At 34.0% G+C, this 27,919-nt stretch overlaps 1 protein-coding gene and 1 pseudogene across 2 annotated transcripts in view; one reads left to right on the plus strand and one right to left on the minus strand.

Annotated features, from left to right (window-relative positions):
- LOC112633594 overlaps window positions 1-8,593 on the plus strand; it is a 22,027-nt pseudogene extending 13,434 nt beyond the window's left edge.
- Window positions 1-27,919, minus strand: part of OLFM3 (olfactomedin 3) — a 201,042-nt gene that overhangs the window by 80,527 nt on the left and 92,596 nt on the right. The window lies entirely within an intron of this gene.

Consider the following 27,919-nt stretch of genomic DNA (forward strand, 5'->3'; position numbering starts at 1 on the left):
GGAAAGGGAACATCACACACCGGGGCCTATCATGGGGAGGGGGGAGGGGGGAGGGATTGCATTGGGAGTTATACCTGATGTAAATGACGAGTTGATGGGTGCTGACGAGTTGATGGGTGCAGCACAGCAACATGGCACAAGTATACTTATGTAACAAACCTGCACGTTATGCACATGTACCCTAGAACTTAAAGTATAATAATAAAATAAAATTTAAAAAAAAAAACTTACCAGGACATTGAAGAAAACAAAAATATAATTCCAGAACAAAAATTTAACCTAACTATATTGCAAATCAATAACATAACCACACTGAAGGGCATGTGGAATGCAAAATATACACTAAGTTACTTTCTAAAGATAAATACAAAACAAAACAAAATCTCTGTACATAAATATATATTGTAATCTGTGCAATAAAATTTAAAAATAGATACTCAACAAAAAAAAAAAGAGATTGACTAAAAATGTCAAGATATCAGGAGAAATAGCCTCTGTTAACCAAGAGGCAGCAGATAAGTTCCCAGACACCCTTACGAATATTGTTGAGAAGAAAGGACACCTTTCTGAACCAGTTTTTTTAATGCAGAGATAAGTGTTCTATTCTGAAAACAAAAACAAAAACAAAAACAGACAAAAAATGCCACAAGGGACATATATTAGTAAGGAAGAGAAGTGAGCACCAGGATTTAAGACAGAAAGTAATAGACTAACTGTAATGTTTTGTGCAAATGCAGTCAGTTTATAATCAGGACTGCCTTTATCTATAAGGTTGTTAATCCTGAAGCTTTCAAAGCAAAAGATAAATACCAGCTGCCAGTCTTTTGGTTGTACAATAAGAAGGCCTGGACAATGAAAATCCTTTCTCTGGAATGGTTCCATTGACGCTTTGTCCCTGAAGTCAGGAAGTACCTTGTTAGTAAGGGATTGACTTTTAAAGTTCTTTTAATACTGCACAATGCCCGTGGCCACCCAGAATCCCATGAGTTCAATATCAAAGACCTCTAAGTGTTCTACTTGCCCTGAAACACAATGTTTCTAATTCAGCCTGTAGATCAGAAGGTCATAAGAACCTTCAAGGCTCATTACACATGTTACTCTATGGGAAGTATTTTCAGTGCTATGAAAGTGAACCCCAAAAGACAGAACACCATGAAATTCCATTGAAGATGTCATTGTTCTTATAGAAAAATCCATGAAATCCATGAAAGCCATCAGATTTATGCTGGAGAAAACTGTCCATATGTTGTGCATGTCTACACAGGATTTACAACAGAGCCAGTCAGGAAAACTATGAAAGAGACTGTGGATATGAAAAAAAAGGTGATGAATACAGGGTTTCCAGCTATAGATTTTGTAGACGTTCAAGAGCTAGTAGACACCACACCACAGGAATTAACAGAAGACCACTTTATGGAGATGGGAGCTTCAGAACCAGAGCCAGGTAACAGACAGAAAGTTTATGATTATTCAAGACTTCCTTTGCTTTTTATGACATGGGCCCTTCCATGATACAAGCACTGAAGTAAAGTAAATGATGGAAAAAGGATTGGTACCATATGGAAACATTTTTAGATAAATGAAAAAGCAAAAGTCAGAAAGAAGTTATGATGTATTTCCATAAAGTGACATGGAGAGTGCCTGCCTCTCCTTTCTCTCCTTCCATCTCCCTCATCTCTTCTGCCTCCGTCATGGAGACAGCAAGACAAGCCCCTTCTTTTCCTTTTCCTTCTCAGCCTAATCAATGTGAAGATAATGAGGATGAAGACTTTTATAATGATTCACTTTCACTTAGTGGATAGTATATAAATTTTCTCTTATCTATGATTTTCTTAATAACATTTTCTTTTCTTTAGCTTACTTTGTCATAAAAATACAGTATATGATACACATAACACACAAAATGTGTGTCAATCAACGCTTTACGCTACTGGTACGTCTTCCAGTCAACAGCAGGCTATTAGTAGTTACGTTTTGAGGGAATCAAAAGTTATACATGGGTTTCTGACTGCACAGGATATCAGTACCCCTAAGCCTCTCATTGTTCAAAGGTCCAGTGTACAGGTATAGATATTAGAGACAAAGGAGGAGGTGTGTAAACACTCAATTAATATTTTATAATAAGTGATGTAAAAGCTTCAGTTGAATTTTGAATATTCAAGCTTGAGCTTAATTTGGAATATGGGCAAGAGGGAGTACATACAAAAACAAAGGTATTTGTCTTTTAAAAAATGTTTAACCTTCTTCTTTTGAGTTCATGCAAAAATGAGAAGGTTCCGCCCTCTCCCCGCAACCACCCAAGGTTTGAAATGTGTAAGAAAAGAGAGGCGAGGGAGGAGAAAACATACATGGTATGGAAAAAAAAAATGTAATAAAAAGTGGAAAGACTTAAGTTAACTAATACTTAATTTTAAGTTGTTCATTTTATAGAAATGCAGCTCAACTTTTGGCTCAGACATTATGCAATGATACATAAAAGTCTCGGGGAGGGAGGAGGCCGGCTGGTAGGTAGGTGGAGGGTGATAATTTTGTATGTACATAAAATAAAGTGGTGATGTTTCTCATCCAGTTCAGTCACAAGGCAAAGGAAAGAAATGAAGTGAGACTGGAGGGGGAAGAAGCAAGATCCAAGGCATAGCATGTTGGCTTGGGGGAACCAGCCCCTGGCTACTGCAGCCATTCCAGCTAGGACATCAGACATGTGAGTGGGGACACTAGTTAAGATGATTCCAGGTGTTATCTGACTGCAGTTGCATGAAAGACCTCCAAATAAAAACCACATAGCGGAGGCAAACCAATCCACAGAGCTGTGAGACAACCAATTAAAAGATCACCATATGAAGCCACGAAATTCTGGGATGGTTTGTTGCACAGCAATTGATTATTGGAACAAACTCCTTTACCAGATTGCTAATGAGACCATATTTTCTCCTTGTTGATTCTTTCCAATGTATTCATCAAACATTTATTAAATGTCATCTCCTATGACAGGCTCTGGGTATAATAAGGTAAATAAAATATCATACTTTCCTCCAATGGACTACCCTCAGTTATATAATTGCTTCTCTTGAAAAATCTTAAGAGGGGAATTAATGGATATTTTAGTATTTGCTATCAGAACAATTAGTTAATACTCTGTAATAAGTTAATTTGACCTTTTTTTCCTCAAATTATCTGTGGAAAATTTTGTTTTCTTAAATAAATTATAATGCATAAAAATATAGATATAGGTGAAATATTTTTATAACCTCCTGGTAAGTGAGGTTATACAAATATCAAGACACAAAAAGCCATGAATCAAAAAATTTAAAGATTTGACTCCATGAATGGAAAAAAAAAATTATTGTGGCAGTAAACATAATAAACACAATAAAAGAACAAATATTTGAAAGAAAAGAATTGTGTATCTATGACAGAGAAAATGTTGAAAATTTTTAATATTAAAGAGCTCCTAGATATTTATAATAAAATGTCAAACCAATAAAATATAGGCAAGAAATGTGGAAATGCAATTTATGGAATATGAAATGAAAATTAGAAATATACATATAATAACATATTTAAATTCATTAATAGGAAAAATAAAATTTGAAAGAAATTCTCCTTAAGAGAATTTTCTCTCTAATAAGGTTTTAAGGTCAATAATGTCTAGAACATCTCTTAATTCAATGTGATATGGGGAACAGGCAGTCTCTTATGCAACATGATTGCTAAAATCTTTTGCAAATTCAGTATTATTGTACTCTGTGTACAAGTAATAGTATAATCATCTTGGAAAATACTTATTTTCCAAACAGTTATGATGTAGTATAAAGTGAAAATCTTTGTGTATAAGTAATATAAACAACCTTAAAATTGTTTGTTAAAATTCTACAAATCCCACAATTGAGTCTATTATAGAGGAAAAAAAGCATCAGTATATGAGGATACATGTCTCATGCTTACGGCTGCATTATTTGAAACAACATAAATGCCAATCAATAAGAATAATTAAATTAAAAAATCGTATGTCCAAACTGCGTAGTTTTATAGTATGCAGCTATTAACATGAGTGTGTTTCATTTATAATTATTGACTTGGAAAAATACTTATATTATTAAATGGGAAAAATTAAATGTGAAATTATGGCACAATTCATTTGTATTGGTCAAAAATTAAACAGAAATAAACAAAAAATGTGCATGTAATAAATTTGTATATTTGGATATACTGATCTACCATAGATAATGTATATAAAAATGTACATAAAACTTAGTAGTATTTGACTAAGAGGTAAAAGATTAAAAGGAGTTTAAGATGGTTACTTTTATTCTATATGTATTTGTCAAATTTAAATAAATTATTTTTCTACTTTTAAATATCTTATTTTTCATATCATTTGAACCTATAATTCTACTTCTCAGAAGTCATCTTAAGGATAATAAAAAAGCCAGAAAAAAGTGGAGAACAACTGTTGTCATTCATATTATATATAATGACTAAGTTGAAAACACCCAAAAAATTCAGTCACAGGGAACTGATCAAGTAAATCAGGTTGAAGTCTTAATTATGATACTTGTTCATATTAAAAGTATGTCTTTCAAGGAGCTTTTAATGATCTTGGAAAATAATAGCTTTTAATGAATTTGGAAAATAATGATCTTGGAAAATGATTTTGGAAAATAGTTTTAATGATCTTGGAAAATATGATACTTCTTCATATTAAAAGTATGTCTTTCAAAGCACTTTTAATGACCTTGGAAAATAGTTAATGATCTTGGAAAATACTTGGATGTAGTATAAGTGAAAAAAGGAGGATAATCTTTGTGTACAATAATATGAACAACCTTAAAACACAATTATGCCTATAGAGATACACACATACACACAGAAAGAAAAAAATAATCTAGAAGAAAACTATTGTGATGAAATCTTGCTACAATTAGGAGTGATATTAGTTTCAATTTACTTTTTAGACTTTTCTATAATTTCTGAAATTTTTATAGTAACTGTCATTGGTTTTCTAATTCTCCAAAAGAATATATCACAGCCCACATGAAAATATCACAATGAGTCAGGAATTTTGTGACTTCTTTAACAAGGTATTAGTTGATTATCCTTCTAATCAAGGTAAAACTTTGTTTCTGATATCTGTATAAAAGACTTCATTATTTCCCATGTTTATTCACCAATGTTCATTATGCAGGAAACAAAATTAAACAAACAAAAATGATTCCATGAAGTAGTACTGAATATAATGAATATTCTGAATTCTAAAACTCAATGAAGAAAGAACTACTTGATTCATTGCTTAAGTGATCAAAAAAATGAAATTCAAGAAATAATTTGGGAATATTTGAATACTAATAAAAAGATGTAATAGTTCAGCAAATTGAAGACAACAGAATGGATTAACACTGTTGGAAAAAATTAGCCTTCAAACAGCAAATATTTCCACTTTTCAGCAGATACCATTGTCTTTCATGCCTTATGCAATATAGCCTAACCAAACATTTTGATAATCTGGGAATTCAATTTAATGAAACAGCCTCTTTTCCCATACATTATTAGTAATATATTAGTTTTCACAGTGATTTAGCAAATTTATCTTTCTAATTATTTTGGTTGAACTGATGTTAGCACCCTGCAGATTGTTCTTGGTGTGAGAGAATATTTCTTCCACTCAGGCCTCAGAGTTTGGCAGCATTTAGCTAGAGATTTTAAATTTGCACTAGTTAATTCATCCCATGAATCATTAACCTAGTATAAAAAATAAACAGTGGCTTGGGTTAAGCACAGCAATTTAAATATTTTGCAGAGATTCGGGAGGATATTTAAAATGGTCAGTAGTTTTGAAGGAAATAATAGTATACTTTGTCAAGTATTCCAGAGAAGGGAGGTAGATACTATATGAATAACATGCTAGTTATTACTGTATGAATATTAAAATAAAAGCAATAAAAATAAAATGTAAGCACTAGAGGAATAATCAAAAATACTGATGAGCTGCTAATCACTGTTAGTCATAGGAAGCATGGTTTTGTTTTCTTAAAATATGAACCACTTTCTTGTATAGTATCGCATTTTTGAAATACTACTGAATGTTTCACTGAAAGTTTCATATTGTGATAAATATTAAAGACTAGTAATTATATGCATTAGATTATCTACAGTAATGTCATTTTTCATAGACAAGCATGGTGCTTAGCTATTAAAGAAAATAAATGTTAGTGACCAAATCTCCAATGTGTATACGCAAAGCTATTTACATTTAATACTCATTACTGATGTTTAAAATTTCAGGTTTAACATGGACATTATTTACCATGAAAATCATAAAGTGTGGTAATATTTCACTATGCATTCATTAGAATTATATGGCATTGCTATTTTTAAAAGATATAAATGTTGAACATGACCAGTATGATATGCATTTATCTAATACTTAGTTCTCCCCAAATCTTAAACTTGTCTTTGGGTACACTGTGGATTGTAGAATTAGGCATACTGAAGACAACATTTTAAATTTTTTAATGTGTAAACTTAATTGTATAAAGCTTGAAGTTCTTTATTGGTTCAAGCTTCATATTTTCTATGGCCCTGCTGCACAAGAATGAAATTAAACTCTGCCCTCTGTGAGACTTTATTAATTTTGATAATAAATGATTCTGCAATTTATTTTTCCTGTTGACACTATACAGGTATGCCAAGCAAGAGATGTATTGTACTGGTTCTAGTCTCAGTTCTGTGTCAGGATGACTAGAGCAGCCTGGGGAGATAATAAAGCTCTTGTATTCCCCAAAAACCCTTCTAACAACAAGCTGGTAAATATAAGAGATCCCAGCAGATAGCCAGTCAAATTTAAGCTTCTCTACAAAGACTTCATCTATAGAAGCTTATGAGCAGCAACAACTCAACAGCAGTCTTTGAGATCTGCGCATGTATCTAACAAACATACTTTTCCTAATTCCTTTTTCAAAAATTAAATCTTAGTAGAAAAATATGGTCACTCTTTAACAAATTTTTTAAAAATTACTTTAAACAATCTGATTTACAATATGCTTGCTTCCCTTTTCTCCTCCTTTCTCCTCTCCCATTACTGCCCTTTCCCTCCCTTTTCTTTGTTCTTTTCATTTTAATGTGCAAGGCTATTAAAGAAACTACATGATTTTGCCTACTCGTACTTTAAAAATGGTGAAAAATTTGCATTGATTTCAAAGTTTAGCCACCATTGTGGCTGATGCCCAACTCTTCTTTTCTTCTTTGCTGTAAGCATTATCATAGCCTCGGCAAAGAAATCCACAGGGGCTAGCAAACAGGCTCTCTCCAAAACAGAATGTGTTTATAAACAAATGTTTGTCCTCTCTATTCAACCTTTACCTATTCAAGGAATAAAAGTTAACTCTGTTCATACTTTGCTATAAATTTTACTCTTAATATTTTTGGTGAAGGGTAACAGGAAAAGTAGGATTTGAATTTTTTCAAGTAGATCGTATGGTAACATTTATATTCATTCATTTATTCATTCTAATCAACCTCAGTTCCTGAATCTTTGATCTCTCTTATAGATAAAAGGATTCTTAATGTCCATGTGAGCCAAGTTTTGGTTTCTGAAGAGGAGGAAGGATGCAGACTAAAAGGAAAGGTAAAAATGTTGTACACCTGCTCTCAGTAACCTTAGAAGATTTATATGATGCTGCAACAAGAAAATGGGCCCTGCAACATAATGTGATTTGTGACAGATGTGAAGTCAGAGGTGGAAAAAAAAAAAAAAAATAGAACAGCACAGTGCTGTCCTAATTGCTGAGGTATTGGAATGCAAATAAGAATTCATCAGATAGAACCCAGAATGGCTCAGCAAATTCAAGCTGTGTGCATGGAAACCCAGGGCCATGCAGAACAGATCAGTCCTCAAGATAGATGTAAAAGCTGCAATGGAAAGAAGATAGTTTTGGGAGAAGACAGTTCTAGTGATTCACATTGATAGAGGCATGAAAGATGGCCAGAAAACAACATCCCATGATGAAGGAGACCAAAAACCAGGACTGGAGCCAGGAGATATTATCATTGCGTTAGATCAGAAGGACCATGCTGTTTTTGACAAAGAGAAGACCTTTTCATATATATGGACATACAGCTGATTGTAGTATTGCATGGCTTCTGAAAGCCCATATCCACTCTTGACAACTGAACCATAGTCATCATCTCTCATCCAGATCATGTTGTCAAGCATGGAGCCATCGAGTATGTGTTAAATGAAGGCAGGCCAATTTATTGTAGACCACATGAAAAGGTGCTTAATCATTGAATTTTAAGGTAAACTTTCTTGATAACGGCTTTCCCATTTTTGATAAACTTCTTCCTGGAAAAACTCCTACCCAAGAGGAAAGAAGTAGAAGAGACTGATGAGATGAATCAAGTAGAATTGGTGGACTTTGATTCAAATCAGGAAAGACGACGCTGATGCCACTACAATGGAGAAGTGAATGCAGGACTGTTACAATGGAAAAGCATGAAGGTGATAAACATCATTTCAGAGCTGTTCAGTGTCAAACCTCTTAAGCAGACCAGTGATAACACTCGCTGTTGGCATTTTATGTGCAGTAGTGAATGAGCAAAGGACTGTAATCCTAATATGCTGACTACTGGCTACTGTTTTGTTTTACTATTCAACTAGAGTAGTGTTTTAAAAATTAAAAGAATAATAAATACAAATTTTTAAAAAGTTGACAAGGATGAGCATGGCCAATAAAGCTCTCTCCACTTTGGCAAAAAAAAGTTTTAAATTTGGTTTCCAGTGTAAGTCAATAGAAGGTATAACACAAAGAGCCAGAAATACAAAGTGCTCTATTAGTGAGATGCCAGAAAAGAAGTGATTGTTCCTAATTATTATCTGATATTTTATAAAACAATCTCTTTTGAGATACTAAATATATACTGAGAATCATAAAATTGTAAACATATACATTATCTCATTAAGTAAATTAGTGAGGCTATTTAATCCAGATAATTTAAACACTAAGAATACTTTTATTTTCCAGTAGATTGACTTTTACTTATTCTATTTATTTTCTTTTGCATAAACTCAAAGGGAATTATACTTTTTCAGACCATGTCATTTAATATTTCCAATTTTAAAGAAAAATAGGGTATTTGGCATAATGAATGTCTATTTTACTATTTGTCTTTAGGTCATATGTAATTTTTCCTCTTAAAGTTTATTTTAAATGTGTTTTACAGTCCAATAAAGGGAACACTAATACAGATTGTAATTGTATTTCAGTAATTTAAACTATTCATTCTATAACTATGTAACTTTAAGCACCTTTAACACAAATTATATATATTGAAAGGACAGGTTCCTTCTTTAAGCTTTCCATTAGCATGTTTGGAAATATTTTCCTTACATGGAGCTTAAGCATGTTATTTGTGGCATGGAAGCACTTGAGAGATTTCTTTGGTTCACAACACTTAGGACACAGGGGACATGATCCCAGCAATGAGCTATTCACTTTGTATAAAGAGAATAAATATAATACTAATAAATGTAAACACCCTGCCTACTTTCAAGCCCCTGGATTTGGAGTGACTAAATAAGACAAATGGGCTTAGGTTTAATGTGTTTATTTTTAAACCCTTTCTGAGAGTCATTATGTCCTTGTGCATGTTGTATAACCTTTATTTCTAACCACAATGGGACTTACTTCTCCATCAGTTTTACCATAGCTTTGGACTAAATTCCTCTATTTGTTTATTTGTTTACAATCTATTGTCTTTTTTCTGTTGCACTCTACTAGAATCCCAAACCTCCACTTATCTCTGTTGCTACAGCTACGTCAAGCATATCAGCACACTCTGACAAAACTACTTTTAAACTGGGATTTTGACCTTAGACTTATGTGCTATTCTACCTTGGTAAAGCTCAAGAATACACACACACACACACACACACACAAAATTATATTAAAATACACCTAAATTCCATGCTTCATTAATCATTTTCCATGAATTTTATATTAATCCTGTACATCAATGAGAGCTTTTAACAATTTCCTTTTCTGCTGTTGAAACTTCAGTCTTCTCATATTTAACCCATTTTTGGACCTTTGATCCATATCAAGATAGCCTGTGAAGACTGTTGAACTGTTTGGCAAGGTCTTCAAAGCAGAGGTTTACAAATTGTGTGGCTTCACTATCATTAGGCTGTTCAATTAATTTAATGGGCTATGAACAGACTTAAAATTGAAATAGAATAGAATAAAATACCTCAGATTGAATTTTATAATTTTTATATTACACTGAAAATGAAAAACTTGTAAAATTTTCAGTGTATGCGTGTGTATGTATATGCTTGCGGTAAATATATTACTTTCATTACTTACTTTGGTTTGTATTTGAAAAGTTTTAAAGCCTAGAGCAGGATTTCTCATGCAAGAGTTACGAAATAATCCATTTAAAACCTAGGTAAAATAATAATAAAAGTATGCATATTATTTGCTTATAACGATTATGTAATAAAATATACATGTACAAAGCTATGCAACAAATATGTATAAAGATTAGGATGTATAAAATTTTATTATTCATTTTACTTTACGTAGCAAAAATGCCAGAAAGTTCCAGTTAAATAATACATTTTAAATTAATAACATCAACATGGCACACGCACCTGCTTTCCTGAATTTAAACTGATGAGGTTGTGTTTAATAATATGAAGATGTATTAGTACCTTTTAATTTTCAGTTGCTATTGATTTCATCTTTTAATTTTAAGAATGTTGTGTTGTCCTTGAATCACTGTGAAAGTCATTGTAGTTATTATGCACATTTACCTTGGGACTTGTTACTAAAAACTGCCATAAGCTGGTTCTAAGAGTGGACACAGTTCGTGCACTCACAATTTGCATATGATATTTACTGCAGTTGTGCAGGACATTTTTATTTTTCGATTTAGCGTGCTTGCACACTCTTAACCCATACAATATCTCCATTCTCTGATCTCTTTTTTCTATCAGAACGGATGCATAACTTTTGTTTTATTTCATTCTTTGAATTCATTTGACTCTCGCTCAAAACAAATGCAGTGGGAAACAACAAGTAAATGAAAACAATAAAATTCTTAGGAGAAAAGATGCTCACAAAATGATCAAGAACATGATTGGATTAATTCCTTTTTTGCTTATGTTTGAAATACAGAATATGAAATTTAAAATCTGTCATAAAACCTTCCAGAATGTATTCTTGGAGCTTAGGATGTTCATAAATGCCAATGTGGAAAACCTGATCTAGATAATTTCTTCACATTTTGTAACTGCAGGGGTGTGTGTGTTTCATATGTACCAACTACCTGTAGAAAAATAATCTGTGATAAGAAAAATATTGAAAGAAATAAAATGTTTATGCAGGAATTATACATGTTCAAAAGTAATACTATCTACTGTGTGCTAAAAATAAATAAATGCCTATAAAAATACTTTAAAATAAATACCATTACCAACACAAGACAGCAATTATAATGTACTTATAACAAAATATTCTTTCTAAAACTTATTAGAATTCCAACAATTTGTATTTGTGTGTGTATACAATGAGCTTTGTAAAATGGTTAAGTTTTACATGGCAGGAGAACACTAAATTGCAATGCTAAGTGAACTCTACTCCCTAATTTAAATTGTGAATGCCAAAGTATAATAATATCTATTTACTCTCTTGAGAAGTACTAATATAGCCCTCAAGTGAAAAAAGCATGAAAAACAGTTGTAAATTAATGGGACTAGAGTGCATATTTTTAAAAAATCAGTTTGCAACCACAAGAATTCTTGTGGGTTATGAACCATACATTATGAGACATGACACTAAATGTTTAAATATAATATTAGAAATAGTTATAATTTACCAACTTTTAGAACAGTAAATAAGATTGTTCTATATAAAATATTAAATAAATCTAGATTTGATTTAATCTGGAATATATAGCTGAGGATATTGATTAACATAATCCAAGTAACTCATGTGATGCAAAGTGGAAAATCATGATTTCTAGAGTAAATAGAACTTTTAAGATTATTTTTAGAAGTACAGTTTGTAAGATCATAAACAACAAAAAAAACTTCAGTTTTCTAAAGTAACTTTGCAAAATTTTTTATAAGTCATATAAACAATTACTATGTTTTGACTGAGTATTGACCCTTAGCTTGAGGTACTACGTGTCTGAAAGCAAATTTTATTTTATTTTCCTTCTAGACATTTATTGTATTTTTTGAATTGGGATAAGAAAAATTTTTAAAAGACATAATTCACCCTTCCCTAATATTTACCTACAATAGAAATATCCGTAGCTTACTGAAAAAAAGTATTTTGGAGAAGTTATCCCATATTTTCAATTTTAGAAGGATGAGTATTAAAAAACTGAATACTTTGGAGCAATTATTATATAGAATATACTATTGAGTGGAATATCTGAATTGAGTAACATAATCTCCTTTTGACAGATCAGGAAACTGAGAATATGTAGTAAGACTGAGCAACTCACCCAACATTATATAACTAGTAAGTGGTAGATTCAGGATTTGTTTTTTTGATGGATTCCAAACACATACAGCTTTATTGTGAAGTGCATCAAAACTCTGAAATTATAGTGGGTGGTTAAGCATAATTCTAAATGATGTTCAGACCTGACTTCTCCATGTTTAGGCATTTCTCTTTAATATTCAGCAGTTTGGGGAACTAATTTATATCAACAATTACGCATTTCCCATAAAATAAAAAGCAGAACTGAGCCTGGGCATGGTGGCTCATGCCTGTAATTCCAGCACTTTGGGAGGCCAAGGTGGGTGGATTACTTGAGGCCAAGAGTTTGAGACCAGCCTGGCCAACATGGTAAAACCCTGTCTCTATAAAAGTACAAAGATTAGTCAGGTGTCATGACGTGTGCCTATAGTCCCAGCTACTCAGGAGGCTGAGGCATGAGAATCACTTGGGCGTGGGAGGCAGAGGCTGCAGTAAGCCAAGATCATGCTACTGCACTCCAGCCTGGGGGACAGAGCAAGACTGTGTCTCAAAAACAAACAAACAAAACAGAATTGAATGACAGCAGTACAAAATCTTGAGCATGTATTTAATTCACTTATTCAGCAATTCATTCATTCATTATACAGGTGCCATGGAGTACATAGAAAAAAAGCAATGATATTAAGTATTTATTGCTATGTAATAAAGTACCCCAAAACTTATTTTCTTTAAACAACAAACATTGATTATCTCACAGTTTCTTTGTCACGAATCTGGGTACAGCTCAGCTGGGTGGCTCTACGTTAAGGTCTCTCATAATATCACAATCAAGACTGGGGTTGTGATCATATCTGAAGGTTCAAATGGGGGAAGATCTGCTTTTAAACTCAATCACATGGTTATTGCTAGAATTCAGTTCCCCACCGAAGGGGACTGAGGTGTCATTTTTTTCATTGGCTACCAGCCAGAGGCTGCCCTTAGTTTCTTGCTAGTAGGCCTCTCCCTAGGGAAGCTCACAATATGATAGCTTGTTTCCCTCCTGGCAAGCAAAAGGGAGAATAAGAGCAGATGAAAGACAGAGACGAGGGGCAAGACTGTAGCAAAAGTGTCTTTGAAACTAATATTTAAGGCATAATTTTATCACCTTTGCATATTCTATTCATAAAAGGGAGTTACTAGGTGGACCCCCATATTCGAGCAGGTAGGATTCCACAAGGGCATAAATACAAGGAAGTAGGAATTTGGGAGATAATGTAGAAATTGCCTACCATAGCAATTAACATGTATTAGTTGCTGATAAACATTTGACATATGAATTGCATACCTTTTATCTCATAAATTCAATCTATAGGAATTTCCTCCCCCAAATAACTAGAAAGACAAAAAATTCTAAACATACTTATGCAAGAATAATTTGAATTGTTAAAAAAAAAAAAACAAAATGGTTTGAATTTTCAATAAAAATGGATTGAAGAAATACATTGATAAGTTTAAATAAACAAATAATTTAAACTTGAAAATGTATTTATATTTTTTAATTTAACATTTAACACATAAGTTACTTAACTTCATTCTTTATTCTAATGTCAGCTCTTTGTTCTAATGTTAGCTTCCTGTAATGTTATTTCTTTGTTCTAATTTTAGCTTCTTAAGTATTGAGGGAACCAGTCCCCAATATTTCAACTTAGGTTCTTTTCTATTTTCCCTAAGTGTCGGCTGGTCTGAGAAAGAGTACAAAGAGAGAAATTTTACACCTGGGCCTCTGGGGGTGACATCACATATTGGTAGGACCGTGATGATGACCCTGAGCCACAAAACCAGCAAGTTTTTATTACGGATTTAAAAAGGGGAGGGGGTGTATGAACAGGGAGTAGGTCACAAGGATCACATGCTTCAAAAGGCGATTAAGATCACAAGGCGAAGGCAAAATTAGAATTACTGATGAGGGTCTATGTCCCGCTGTGCTGATGACAGTCTATGTCCCACTGTGTATGTATTGTCTTGATAAACATCTTAACAGGAAACAGGGTTTGAGAGCAGAGAACCAGTCTGGCTAGCATTTACCAGGCTGGAATTTCCCAATCCTAGTAAGCCTGATGGTACTGCAGGAGACTAGGGCATATTTCAGTCCTTATCTCAACCGCATAAGACAGTCTCTCCCAAAGCAGCTGTCTATAGACCTCCTCGCATTGCTTCCCCAGGGTTATTCCTTGCTGGGAAAAGAATTCAGCAATATTTCTCCTACTTGCACATCCATTTATAGGCTTTCCGCAAGAAGAAAAATATGGCTCTATTCTGCCCGACCCTGTAAGCAGTCAGACCTTATAGTTATCTTACCTTGTTCCCTGAAAATCGCTGTTATTCTGTTCTTTTTCAGGGTGCACTGATTTCATATTGTTCAAACACACGTTTTACAATCAATTTTCGCAATAGTGGTCCTGAGGTGACATACATTCTCAGCTTACAAAGACAACGGATTAAGAGATTAAAGTAAAGACAAGCATAAGAAATTATAAGAGTATTATTAGTGAAGTGATAAATGTCCATGAAATCTTAACAATTTATGTTCAGAGATTGCAGTTAAGACAGGTGTAAGAAATTATAAAAGTATTAATTTGGGGAACTGATAAATGTCTATGAAATCTTCACAATTTATGTTCTTCTGCCTTGGCTCCAGTCGGTCCCTCCATTCAGGGTCCCTGACTTCCTGCAATACTTAAGGAACTCTTCTCTGTCATATCTTGACCCTAGAATTTTAGGTAAGGTAGTGGAAGTTGAATTGTCACAAGAAATTACAAGATCTTTGCTTGAAATAGGAAAGCTAAATAAAGTAAAAAAAAATAGGTGAAAGAGTTGAATTTGGGATATGATACTATGATTGAGATGTAAAGGATATTTGAGGTGGCAAGGCCAGAATGAGACAGGAAAATGGGTGGCTAAAGTGGATTGAGGATAAAGGTTAATGGAATCTATTTTGGGAATGTCCTAAAATATTAACTTTACAGATTTACTGCAAATTTAGAAATTCCTTTCAGAAGTGGGTGCCTATATTTAAATAAATTGTTAAACCTGTTCAAAAGTAGGGTGAAATGCAACAATTGGTTCTCTTATTTTTGGATTCTCTATGACCTTTCTATTTATCTTTAATCATATTCCTAGTAATAAGTCAATATCAATAATATAATTTATTATTGTTCCTCAGAGCCCACTATATGGTATGAGAGTTACAAAGACAAATGAGATTTCCTCACTTAACAAACTGGTTAAGACTAATACTGGCTAAGACAGGCAGGGAATATTCTAAGAAGTTTACATAGTTTGGGACATGCAAAATAAACAGCTGTTATACAGTTGGAAGAAGCAGGGGAAGACTTCAGACAAATTATACCTGAGTGGGTCTTGAAAAATACATAGAATTTTATCAATCATGTAGGACAAAGCAGAATTTCAGATGAAGACAAAAATCTCAGAGAAAATAGTAGAGATAATCAAATGAGACAAGCATTTGAGAAAGAATGAGTACTGTACATGGAACATGGGATGTCCTTACATATGGGTATAGAGATTTAGAGCTGGAATGGTGAGATAGAGAATACTACTACAGGAATAAGATTCTGGACTTAAATGGGTCTGAACATTTTCAAGATGGCTAGGGACATTGTCAGCAAAACGTAAAATGGAAAAGGAAGTAGATTAGAAACACAAATACCAACTAGGATATTATTGAAAAAGTCCAGCAATGACTAATAAGAGCCTGAACTAGAATAAAGGAAGTATGAGCAAAGAAGAATGTGGACGTGAGAATTATATGGTGATTTCTAGACCTGATAGATAATTGACTATGGGGGCAATGGCAAAGGATGGTGTTAAAGTTGACTACTAAATTTCAACTGGGAGAGCAGTGGTACTTCAATAGAAACAGGAGAGTAAGTGGAAAAATAATAGGTATAATAAATTGATATTTTCTGATTTGATTTAAATGCTACAGGTAAATCAAAGTGGAAAGGTTAAACATTCAATTTAAATTTTGAGTTACAAATTCAGAAGTGAGGTCATAATTAGAATTTCACATTCAGTAATCATCTGGGTAGAGATGAGATTTAAAAAACTTCAGAATGAAAGAAATTATTAGAGAGCAACAGGGTTAAAAACAGAACTTGTCTTTGATGAGAGATATTACTAATAAAAGGTGAAAGGAGGAAGGGGAGATAGAACTAGAAATAGAAAAGGAATAAATTTCCAAGTAGCTATGAAAAAAAGAGGTAAATGATGATTGTATGACATGGAAGCCAAATGGGGAGGGAGTGCAAGAAGGAGGGCATGGTTGGTGAAGGCCAACCATAGTTTGGAGAGAATAATTTCAAAACAATATTCAAAAGATCTATTCAATAGAATAAGTCCACACTGAATCCTGATTATAATGGTTAAATTTGAGAAGCAAGTACTTCTGAGAAAGTGGTGACATCAAGATATGATCTATTTCCATAAGTTTGGCAGCAAGGCAGGGGGGACAGATGGTGTGGAAGCTTGGAATAGTAGCATCACACAGAGGAAATGAAGAAATTGAGCATGTTTGCCACCCGAAAGGGAAGGAACTAAGTCGTAGAGAGGGAGACATTAAAGATGGAAATGAAACTAAGAGGAACTAGGAAATTTAGAATAGTCAGGGGATCAAAAGTACACATTAAAAGAGAAATGTTTATAAGAAAGAAGGTCTCAGTCAGGTATACAAAAAAAAGAAGTGGAAGTTCTAGAAATAATTGATATGTTAAACAAACACCACTTGTTTGGTTCTAACTGCAGTAATCAATTTAAAAATAGCTACTATTTGTCTAGGGGTTACTATTTTCCAGGAACTGTGCTTAATAGCGTACATGTATTACCTCATTTAATGTTTCCAACAGCTCCATGGATTATGTACTATAAATGCCCCCATTTTAAATGTAGGAAATTGTATCATTAGAGAACAGAACTTGTTCAAGGCTGTCAGTGAGAGTTACATCTGTGAATCAAACTAAGATTGGCTCCCAAGCCCATACGCTTGACCACCTTGCTGGGTGAGTGGATTGAAATATGAAGATTCACCACTGCATGAAGGATAAAAGAGATTCTCCAGCAGCAGTGGAAATCCACGTGACAGCTTGGCTTTCTAATGTGTTGTATTTAGTGTGGTTTTGTGAGTACTTCCAGAATTTGACAACAAAGATAGTAGATAATTTCATGACTTGCAAACAAGCATTATAGAAGGGCTGGGAAAAGAAAATTCCAAGGTGAGAGTTGATGTGTGTTTTAAATGACTGACACTGGAGTCCAGTCTGAGTAGAACAGAAGGGAAGCCCAAAGAGAGTGGCTAATTGGAAGCACAAGGAATAAGCAAGGGCTTGGGCAACATAAGAACAAAGACAACTGTTATGTAGAAGAGAATGAAGAACTGTGTTAAGAGAGAAGTTTCATTCCTTCAAAAGTATTTATATGTCAAACTGATGCCCCTGTGATAAACTCAGACTATTTAAAGGTTAATTAGACCTAGTTCTGCCTGAGAGAAAGATTTAATACCAAGGAAAATGAGTGGAAATTGGGGTTGCTGCAGTCATGGAGCTAAGGGACCAAACCCACAGATAGGCAGAAATTTTAGTCCGTGCATGATGTTAACTGTTGAGTTTGTAAGGTTTATAATATTGACTTTAGTAAGGTTGTATGCTATATAGTTTTTATTGCTTTTGCTATTTTATACTTTGTTTATGATTAGTGACACTTAAGAACTGCTTTTTTACAGATTCAGCTAAAATCTATGCTTCTTGCATGTCCTATCAAAGAAAAATCTTCCTTGAAACTATTTTGTAAAAATATAGTTTTATATATTTCAATGCATGTCCTTCTTAAGGGAATTTGATATCTGAAAAAAGATTTGAAACAAAACATTGTGATATTTTAAGCAGATAAAAAGATTTTTTTACCGTTATAATACTTATATGTGGCAATAAATTATTTTAGGTATTATTTTTAAATGACTGATTACATAAGGAAATGTGATTGTGTTTGATTTATTAATATGATGTTGGACACCTCTACATTTATTAACAAAGTAATTTTTATTACTTTTGCATTCAGAGGGCTTTGGATACAGGAACAAGTATCCCTTTATTTTAACAAAACCAAACTTTTTCAAACCTTGCCTGTTCTGTAACAACTATTATTTATTAGAGAATATGGGCAATTGTGGGGAATTTTTTGTTGACTCAGTCATCATTACAGTTTGCCAAGTTACAGTTCTTCATATTGAATAGCCCACAATAACACACTTACTTGAAGAAACTGTTTAAGATCATCAAAAAATAAATGGAAGAAGTTAAAAGGAAATGTTCTTGAATGATTGAAGATGGGAGAGGATATGGTCAGGGTAAATTGGAACAGAACTCCAAAACTAATCATGTCAGGCAGGAGGAAAAAATATCTTGACTTTATTTTAGGAACGAGTCAGAAGTTATTTGTAACATTTAGTAGGGTGGAGGAAGAGAGAGAAGCTCCATTTTTCATTTCTGAAGATGCAGCTGCTAGTGCTAGCCTGACACACGGTCCATAATTCTACAGAAAGAGTGGATGAGAATGAGTTTGTCAATATCTAACTTTTAAGTAACTGGGAATATATTGTTTATCCTTTAATATGTGGAGGGAAGCTAAATCTGTCTGAGCACTTGAATAAGTGGTTGATAAATACATGAAAACTGCAATACACAAAGCTGTGAACAGAATTCCAAAAAGCTGGTGGCCAGCAATACAATTCAATGATGACAAATGACTGTTTTCCAAAGAAATTTTCTTCCTGGAAGGAGAAAATTGATGGCAAACAAATCAAGGCAAGCAACTTTCTCCCTATCACTGAGAATAACTTTTACATTTATGAAAAGCAGCCATCCAGAAAAAATAAAATGCTGAGATGAATACTCCTTCCACCTGTTTACCTCTACTCCCCACAATCACAACAAAACCAATGCCCAGCTAATGTCTCAGATAACTCCCTATCAGCATGTGGTAGACAGACAAAACTCATAATCTTTGGGCACAATAGAAGGTAGAAAGTGGTAAGGCCTAAAGAGTTATTTGTCAAAAATTATTGCTGTAGGGTAAGATAAAAGGAACCTCTCCGAAATTTCTGAAAGAAGGTTTTGGTAGTGAGGTTGTGGCAACAAAGGATTTGATGGATGTGTACTCATCAGAACATACATTTTGTGTATTTCTGAGTTTTTGTTTTTCGTTAGTAAGTCTTCAATCAGCTAGCTACTTTTACTTCTGTGTACATTCTTGGACAGTCAATACCATGCCTCTTTCCATATTGCAAAACTCTAACGTAACTGTGCAAGAAAACACCTCCCCCAGTTTTGAAACAGTGAGAGTAATGTGAAGACACAGAAACATTCATTGGATTGCAATTGACTCAATGAAACTTCCTGAAACATCAAAATCTCATTAAAAGCAGCTATTGAATAAAAATATCACTTAGGATACACTCAATGATGGAGTCAGGCCAAATGTAATTTAATACTCTGTATCCAGACTGGGTGTGAGAAACTGTTAACTCATCCTGGTGCTATATTGCCAAAAGAGTTGTTCTAGTTTAGATCTATTTACTTCTTGGAGGAAGCCTACAATTTGTTCTGTAAGGGTTCCCCTGTAAATTTAAGGAAGTTGTAAAGTAAATTTCTCAGTGGGGAGTGCTCATCAAGCTAACAGCCAGTTTCCAGGGAATAAATAAAGCCTCTGAAATTGAGATGACATCACAAGGGGAAGGCGCTTTAAAAATTGTGATCACTGGCTTTCAGAACTGTGATTGGTCATTAATGCCTGAAATCACAGCTGCCGTCAGTGTTTTCAAGGCAGAGTTACTGGCAGCAGCAAGCATCTATGAAAACACACACTGATTGGCCCAAATTTACCTTTAAAGTTGAAAGAATAATTCAAAACCCAAAATAATCTGCCTCTGACTTGAAGCAGAGAACCACAATTCTCAGCAATGCAACCAGCAAATGATCTACTCTTATGGTATTAACTTTGTATGGGCTTCTTTTCTCTTTACTATCTGGTTAAATCACTAGTAACCAGTCAAGATGAGGGAAAACTCATTTTCTCACATCTCTTCCCTTTTTTAAGAAAAGCTGTAATAGGGCTGAATTTTGAGTGATTTCTTTTTGAGGAGCCAGGAAAGAAATAGCTATCTTTTTCTCCACAAATTGAAGATGTTTCCTTGACTAATAAATCAATTCCATAGAAATCAGAGTCTAGAGTCTTGAAGAAATGCCTTTTATAGCTCCAGCAATTTTAATGTTTTGATGATAAGTATACTTATAAAATACTCTGATTTCTTATATCATTCCTAAATTACTGAATTGGAACAAACAGCTATTTACAAATGACACAGATCTAAGTTTAATTTTATGCCTAGACACAGCAAGAAAATGCAAATATCTGAAAAAAAGTGGTACGTCTCAATATTTTCAACTGTGCATTGCCTCTTAAGTATTCTCATATTCTATTTCATGTATTTTCTGTTACCAAAAAGGTTATCTTAGAAATAATTTATTTTAATGTCCTCATTGTACATGTAACAAAACTAAGGCCCAATGAAGCTAAACTGATTTCCATGATTAGAAAGATAAATGGTCAAGGACTTCATTTCCTTTGATTTTAGCTTAATAATCTTTTCATAATTATAAGTAAGTTCTGTCATATTTGAAAACAAAACAATAAAACCATGGAAGAACCTAAGATTTTCCAGTGCCCACAAATGTAGAGCAAGTATCACTCTTTTATCCCAAGCAATGGCAGTCTGTAAATGAAGATTACACAGTCTTGACAAAAGCTAAAATGAAATGGAAAACTACCACAATCATTTGGAAATCTGACAGCTAGACTCATTCAGTTGATTATCAGCATCAGTGACCAGATTTTGTACATACATGTATGAATCATTCACATACAAGCATTTTGAATATGATATATATGAATACATATATGCACACATACACAAACATGCATGCATACATATGTATATGTTACTCTCAAACTAAGCTAGGAGAAGTCTTTGATTAGGATAATCAACCATTATTTTTCATATTTACATTTCATATTTTTCATAAGCACTTACTTTTGAAATTAAAATGTTTAATTTTCTAACTGTTCTCTGGGACAATAAAAAAGATTAAAATTGAGTTACAAGGTAAATGTGACTATATGGCATGTGCTCTTAGACCAGGTTTCCATTACAATAGCAATGAAAGATTTTAGCATTTTTTTAATTGCCATGGGATTCAGATAAAATCATAAACTGAATGAGATATTTGGATAATCATTTACATGCAGTAAAAGGAATTTTTAAGTTTTAATCTCTGTAGAGAGTATGTTTAAAATACACAACTCACATATACAAACATCAATCACTCATCAATTATTAGGACTATTTATATACAAAACCATTTTGATGACAATGCCATTCTCTGCCCTGGAAGAGCCAGGTGGTATTAAATGCAGACAACGGGATGCTGGTGTCAAAACTCTGCCTCACTCCTGCTGACTGCTTGACCTTACTTGATCTTATCTGTGCAGACTGTAGAGGAAAATAACCAGGACACTCTGACTTTGATAGCTGTTTCTGTGATGCTAATTAACAGAATTGCAGAAGCAACCCAGGACACCAGGTAGGGATAGCAAAGGGGGGAAGGAGATGATGTCAGGGTATGTTCCAAATTGCACATTTGTAAATATTCATTTTAAAGTTTTCAACATCACATGTCATTGGCATTACTGCAATGTCAAAGCTCTTTTGGATACTGTGTGCTCTAAGGCTAACTTCTAATGAAGAGACAAAAGTTGCTAATCAATCTGGGATATTTCATGGTTACCTACTTTGAGTTCAGAAGATTCTTTTTTGCAAAAGGAGAAAGGTATTTGGATTCTTTAGAAAGCTCTATTTCCCTTAAAACAATCACTCGGACACTTGGAAGTAATACGAAAAAATGTATATTTTTTTCCAGTTCAAATTAAATTTTATACATACCTATTAACCTCTACTCACAGATTATTACCTATATGCATCCCCAAAATATGTTAATTGTGAAAAATGTTAAGTGGAGATATAGTAGTTAATATTTGCAAAAGTCATCTATTTAGAATTTTTTCCTCACTAAATACGTAGATACAATCCAAACTGTAACAAATACACTTTATTTTTACATTGTGTTTTATGTGTTACAAATGGATTTGCCTCCATAATTTCATTTAATGATAGCACATGCCTGAGGAAAAAACTTATATCCTCATTTTACAGATGTGAGAAATGAGTCATAGACAGTTTAAGTGATTTGACCAGTAAAATGGGATAACATCTTAGTAGGAGGAATTAAATCCTTTCTCCACAGCCGTATTGTTCTTGATTATGCCATATGTCAACAGCAGAAAAAAGGTCTATAACTAAAAGAACAAAGGCAAAGTATTATGAGGAACAATCTAAACCCAATTAGTAAACAGTGGGGGAGAGTAAATTATATGTGCTAGAAGCTCTTGAATACTTCACACCTTTTATTGGAAGGAAGGTTGTAGACAGAAAAACTAGGCAGACCAGGTGGTTCTCAATGGAGCCATTCTGCACACATAGATGCATTTCGAATATTTGTAGGAGTGTTTTTGGTTGTCACAATGAGGCATAAGAAAGCCACAGCCTGGAATGGAAGTGGGTTAAGTGGTGACCCCCTAAAAGATCGGTACAAGTCCTAGACTCTGCAACCTTATTTGGAAAAAGGATATTTGGAGATGTAATTAAGTTAAAGATCTTGAGATGACATGATCCTGTATTATCCAGATTGGCCCTAAACCCAGTGACAAATGTTCTTATAAGAGATATAGAGGGAGGCAGCCACACAGAGAAGAGGAGGAGCCAGTGTGACCCAAAGCAGAGATTAGAGTGATTCTGTCACAAGCCAAGGAATGCCCGGAGCCACCAGAAAGCTGGAAGAGCCAAAAACTAAAGTTTACCCTGGAGGGTTTAGAGGTCACGCTGTCCCCTGGATTGCAGACTTTCGGTTCCAGAACTATAAGAGAATAAATTTCTGTTATTTTAACCCACTAAGCTTGTGATGATTTGTTACAGTAGTCACAGGAAGTGAACATAAAGGTATATCCTACCTTTATATTTTTGCATCCCCCTTTCACTTTGCTTACCTTCTTTCTTTAGCTGTTGCTATGAATTTCCTGTCTCCACTTAGTTGTACAATACATTTTTCACTCTGTGTGGGGCTTCTCTGCTGCCACTTGGACACCTCTGAGAAACCACTCAGTCATTCTGAGGGCCTTGGGTGGCTAACACACAGAGAGGACACAGGTATTGCAGATCTAAGGACAGCCTCAGATAGAAAAAACAAAACTCTCTTGAATCCCTCAAGACATTGAAATGCTTTAGGAGACATTCATATGGGTGAAAATTCTATTTGTAATTATTTGATCCTATAAATAACATTTTTTGCAAAAATGAAAAGTGTTTGGGCAGGCTTATAATATACACTGAGTTTTCCATGAATATATTCATCATGTAAATTGAGGGAAGATACATTGTATTCTGTTTGGGTTGGAACTTAACTAAGACTAGTTCACTATTTTAAAAACTGTCTATGAACAAATTAGTGTGTTCTGTTAGCAACAATATGCGAATTACCCATACCACACACTTCATTAATCTTCATTTGAAACTCTCACATTTACGGTTATTCTGTATGTAAGTGTGAGCACCTAATTACTTAATTATATATTTTAAATATTGAAATGTGTATTATTCCATTTTAATTACATGTCTTACATGTCTCAATTATATTACAGTTAGATAGTTATACTGAGTTTTTAAATTTCGATGCTGGTAAGCTATGTTATTTTTGTGTGTAGGCTGGTAGGTTTATTTATTTATGGAAATAATTGCTTTTGGGGACATTAAAAATGTTTGTAATTAAAAGGGTGTACACTGGTTTGAAAAATATTAAGATTTCTAAGCTAGAAAGCTATCTTTCAAGGCAGACTTGGTGTCCAGGTAAGCTATAGACTCATCCAAAAATCTTCAATGTACCATATAAGCACAGCTAGACCACATCTCACCTTGATTTATATAATCTTAAGGCTATTTTTCCTCCTCCTCACCTTTCCCCTCCATTCTCCTCCTCCTGCCTTCCTTCTTCTCCTTCTTCATATCCCTTGTCTCAGAGAAGCTTCAGCTTTACACTTAAACAATCCTCTTCATTATCACAAGATGTTTATCGAGTATCCATCATGTTAAAAAGCACATTCTCGACCGGGCGCGGTGGCTCACGCCCTTAATCCCAGCACTTTGGAAGGCCGAGGCGGATGGATCACAAGGTCAGGAGAGAGATCACGACCATCCTGGCTAACACGCTGAAACCCCATCTCCACTAAAAATACAAAAATTAGCCAGGTCTGGTGGTGAACGCCTGTAGTCCCAGCTACTCGGGAGGCTGAGGCAGGAAAATGGCGTGAACCCGGGAGGCGGAGCTTGCAGTGAGCCGAGATTGCGCCGCTGCACTCCAGCCTGGGCGACAGAGCGACACTCTGTCTCAATTAAAAAAAAAAAAAAAAAAAAAAAAAGAGAGAAAAGAAAGAAAAACAAGTACATTCTAAATATACCGTAAAGAGTATAAATTCGGCCTTCTGTTCTCAAAAGCTTATCAACATGAACTGAAAAATGTATGCTGTATACATAAAATATACTTAAAATCATGATTAGTTGTGTCAATTTCCTGGTTTTCTTCTTGGGTTAATGTTTTGCATGTCTTTTTATGTTTCTCCTTGGCAGTACTTTCTTAGATTATAAAGTCCTGAGGGGTTGGGATTTTATTTAAATAATTCTCTTTGTACAGATCCTAAAATAGCACAATGAAGAATTAGTAGTTTAAAATTCTTTTTGATGAGGGAGTGAAGCTATGCCTAAATCCCTGATAGAAATCACTACTATTTCCAGATTACATAACAGCTATATTTAAAGCTTCTGAAATAGAGCCATTGGTAAAACTAAGATTCAGTGATTCTTTCGGGAAACTTAGAATTGTAGTGAGCATTTTTTTTTAGTCACAATCCAGAGAGGATGTTCACTCAATAGAGTTATTAGCATTGTAATGTTAAAATATTTGAAAGGAAAACGGCACAATGGCATAGTGACTCAATGGTAATATTTTATGAATCTCGTTATGATTTCACGCATAGCTACTCTGTGTGTAAAACCATCGTAAATCTAGTCAATGATTTACTAAGGAGCTCAGTGGGTATCCTTTGAACAAAATGGAAGCAAATATCTGGTAGGGCAAAGGCATGATCTTCCGTAACTTAAGATAAATGTGGTTATATTTAGAAAAGGACACTAGAAAATAGGAAGGAAGGGTAGCAGAATATTAAAATGAGATTTTTAACTTACACAGAAAAAACAATGAGAATTTAAAATGGAGAGTCAATACCAGAAAAGCAACATTAAAATTGAGACTGAGTTGAGGCCGCATTGTAAATTCAGCAGTGAGGCAAAACAGATAAATGATGGAAACTGCTTGGGCCCCTTACTTGTTAGGGAGTGAGAAAGGGACTAACTTTAAGGATTGGGATGACATAGCTACCTATTTAACTACGATACAGTGGAAAAAAAACAAGTGAAATTAACATACTCTGGGTCTCTACACGCTACCCAAGTTTAACCTCACAACAATCCCTAAGATTGTCAGAAGGACAACAAATGTCAATTGAACAGTTATAGTAAAAAGACAACAATGAGCTTTACACATACAGTTAATGTTTTAAGGGGCTAATACCTGTACAACAAAAATGTAATTTCCCAATTCTCAGAGAGGAGGAAATCCAGGCTAAATCAGATTAGGAAGCTACCACCAAACCAGCAGTTTGTAAATTGAAGAAGGAAGATTATTAATTTGAATATAGGCAATTATATGAGTCTTCACACTACCTTAAACTTATAAGATTTCGAACTACTTTTTTGAACTCTCTCCCATATCTTGAATCTCTAACCTTATTTAAGTAGGTAATTGTGGAAGGTGTTTATTTAATAGTTCAAGTTGCTTTGTTATTTTCATATGGAGTACATATGTTATTAAAATTAAAAATATCACAAGTGGTGAAGCTTTGGCAGAGAGGCATGACAGGTCCCCAGTCAGGAGAAGGGGGTTTGTCGAGCACCTTTGAGCTCTGCCTGACATGTCGTTGGCCCACATACTTATTCTCGGCAATGAGCTGTGCTGATATAACCTAACAGCATTTTTTTTTTTTTTGGCTCTATCAATCATATACCTTTTCGGGTTTCTCTGCTTAGACCTTCTCTACTGCTATATTTTGTAATACCTATGGGAACCCACACAGACATTTGAACTGACGTATGTGCAAAGCTGGAAGTGCAAGGGGTTTAGCACTTCAAATCTCAACTAATTGGAGACCTGAGCCAGAAGATAAATACTCACCTTTTAATCATTTTATGTAAGCAGTCCGAGGTGCATTCAACCTGGCTTCTCTGAAGGCCATCAGCAATAACTCCTTTTGCCATCCATGGAATCTTTACAACGACCCTATGACATAAATTCTGTATCTCTATTTTTAAAATGACAAAACTGAAGTTTAGAGATGTAGAGCAAAATTCCAAAAGTCACACAATTTCTTAATGAAGAACATGAGGTTTGAACTACACTTATTCACTGCAGAAATGCTAAAGGGATATAAGACAGAGGTTGAGAAAGCTGCAGAGATGCCTACAGGGAGAGAAAGAGAATCATACAATTGAGGTACTTCAAATATGATGTCTTTCAAATTGGAATGGTTTGGAGACTATCTAGATGATGCCTTCTACCCACAATCTCTTACGATATTATCTCAATTTCCTCCATTAGATATTTATTAGGTCTTCAAGATCTGTTCAAAGGCAAACACCTTTTAGAAAAATTACTATAAACTTAATGGTAAAAAGGGCTAGTTGTTAGCTATTTGAGAGCAATAGCTTTGAAAGAGTATAATGCAGTCCTAAGATATAAAAATCACAGGGAAAGAAGTGAAATTAAAAGAGGTAAAGGAGCTACAGAGTCAAATTTCACTTTTATTTATTTTGTTTAAGGTTTTTCCTACTAGTAACTATAAGGAATATGAAACTTCAAAGCAAAAAACGATTAATTGGTAGGAAAGCCTTTTTATTTAAAAAGTCTTGAAAGTGTGTAAGGAGCAAAGCAATTTCTAAAGCAGTGCTCCAAGTTTAGCTTTCTAACTTTAGTTAGGATATAAAGAAATAATTATACATCTGACTTAGTCATAATTGCACCATCTTCCCTCTCATGAAAGGCTACAGATTATGTAACTGCAGCTATTGATTTTCCACATCAGACATTTTAATTGAAAGGTTA

Source organism: Theropithecus gelada, chromosome 1 (genome assembly GCF_003255815.1).
Source record: "Theropithecus gelada isolate Dixy chromosome 1, Tgel_1.0, whole genome shotgun sequence".
NCBI classification, from domain to species: domain Eukaryota; kingdom Metazoa; phylum Chordata; class Mammalia; order Primates; family Cercopithecidae; genus Theropithecus; species Theropithecus gelada.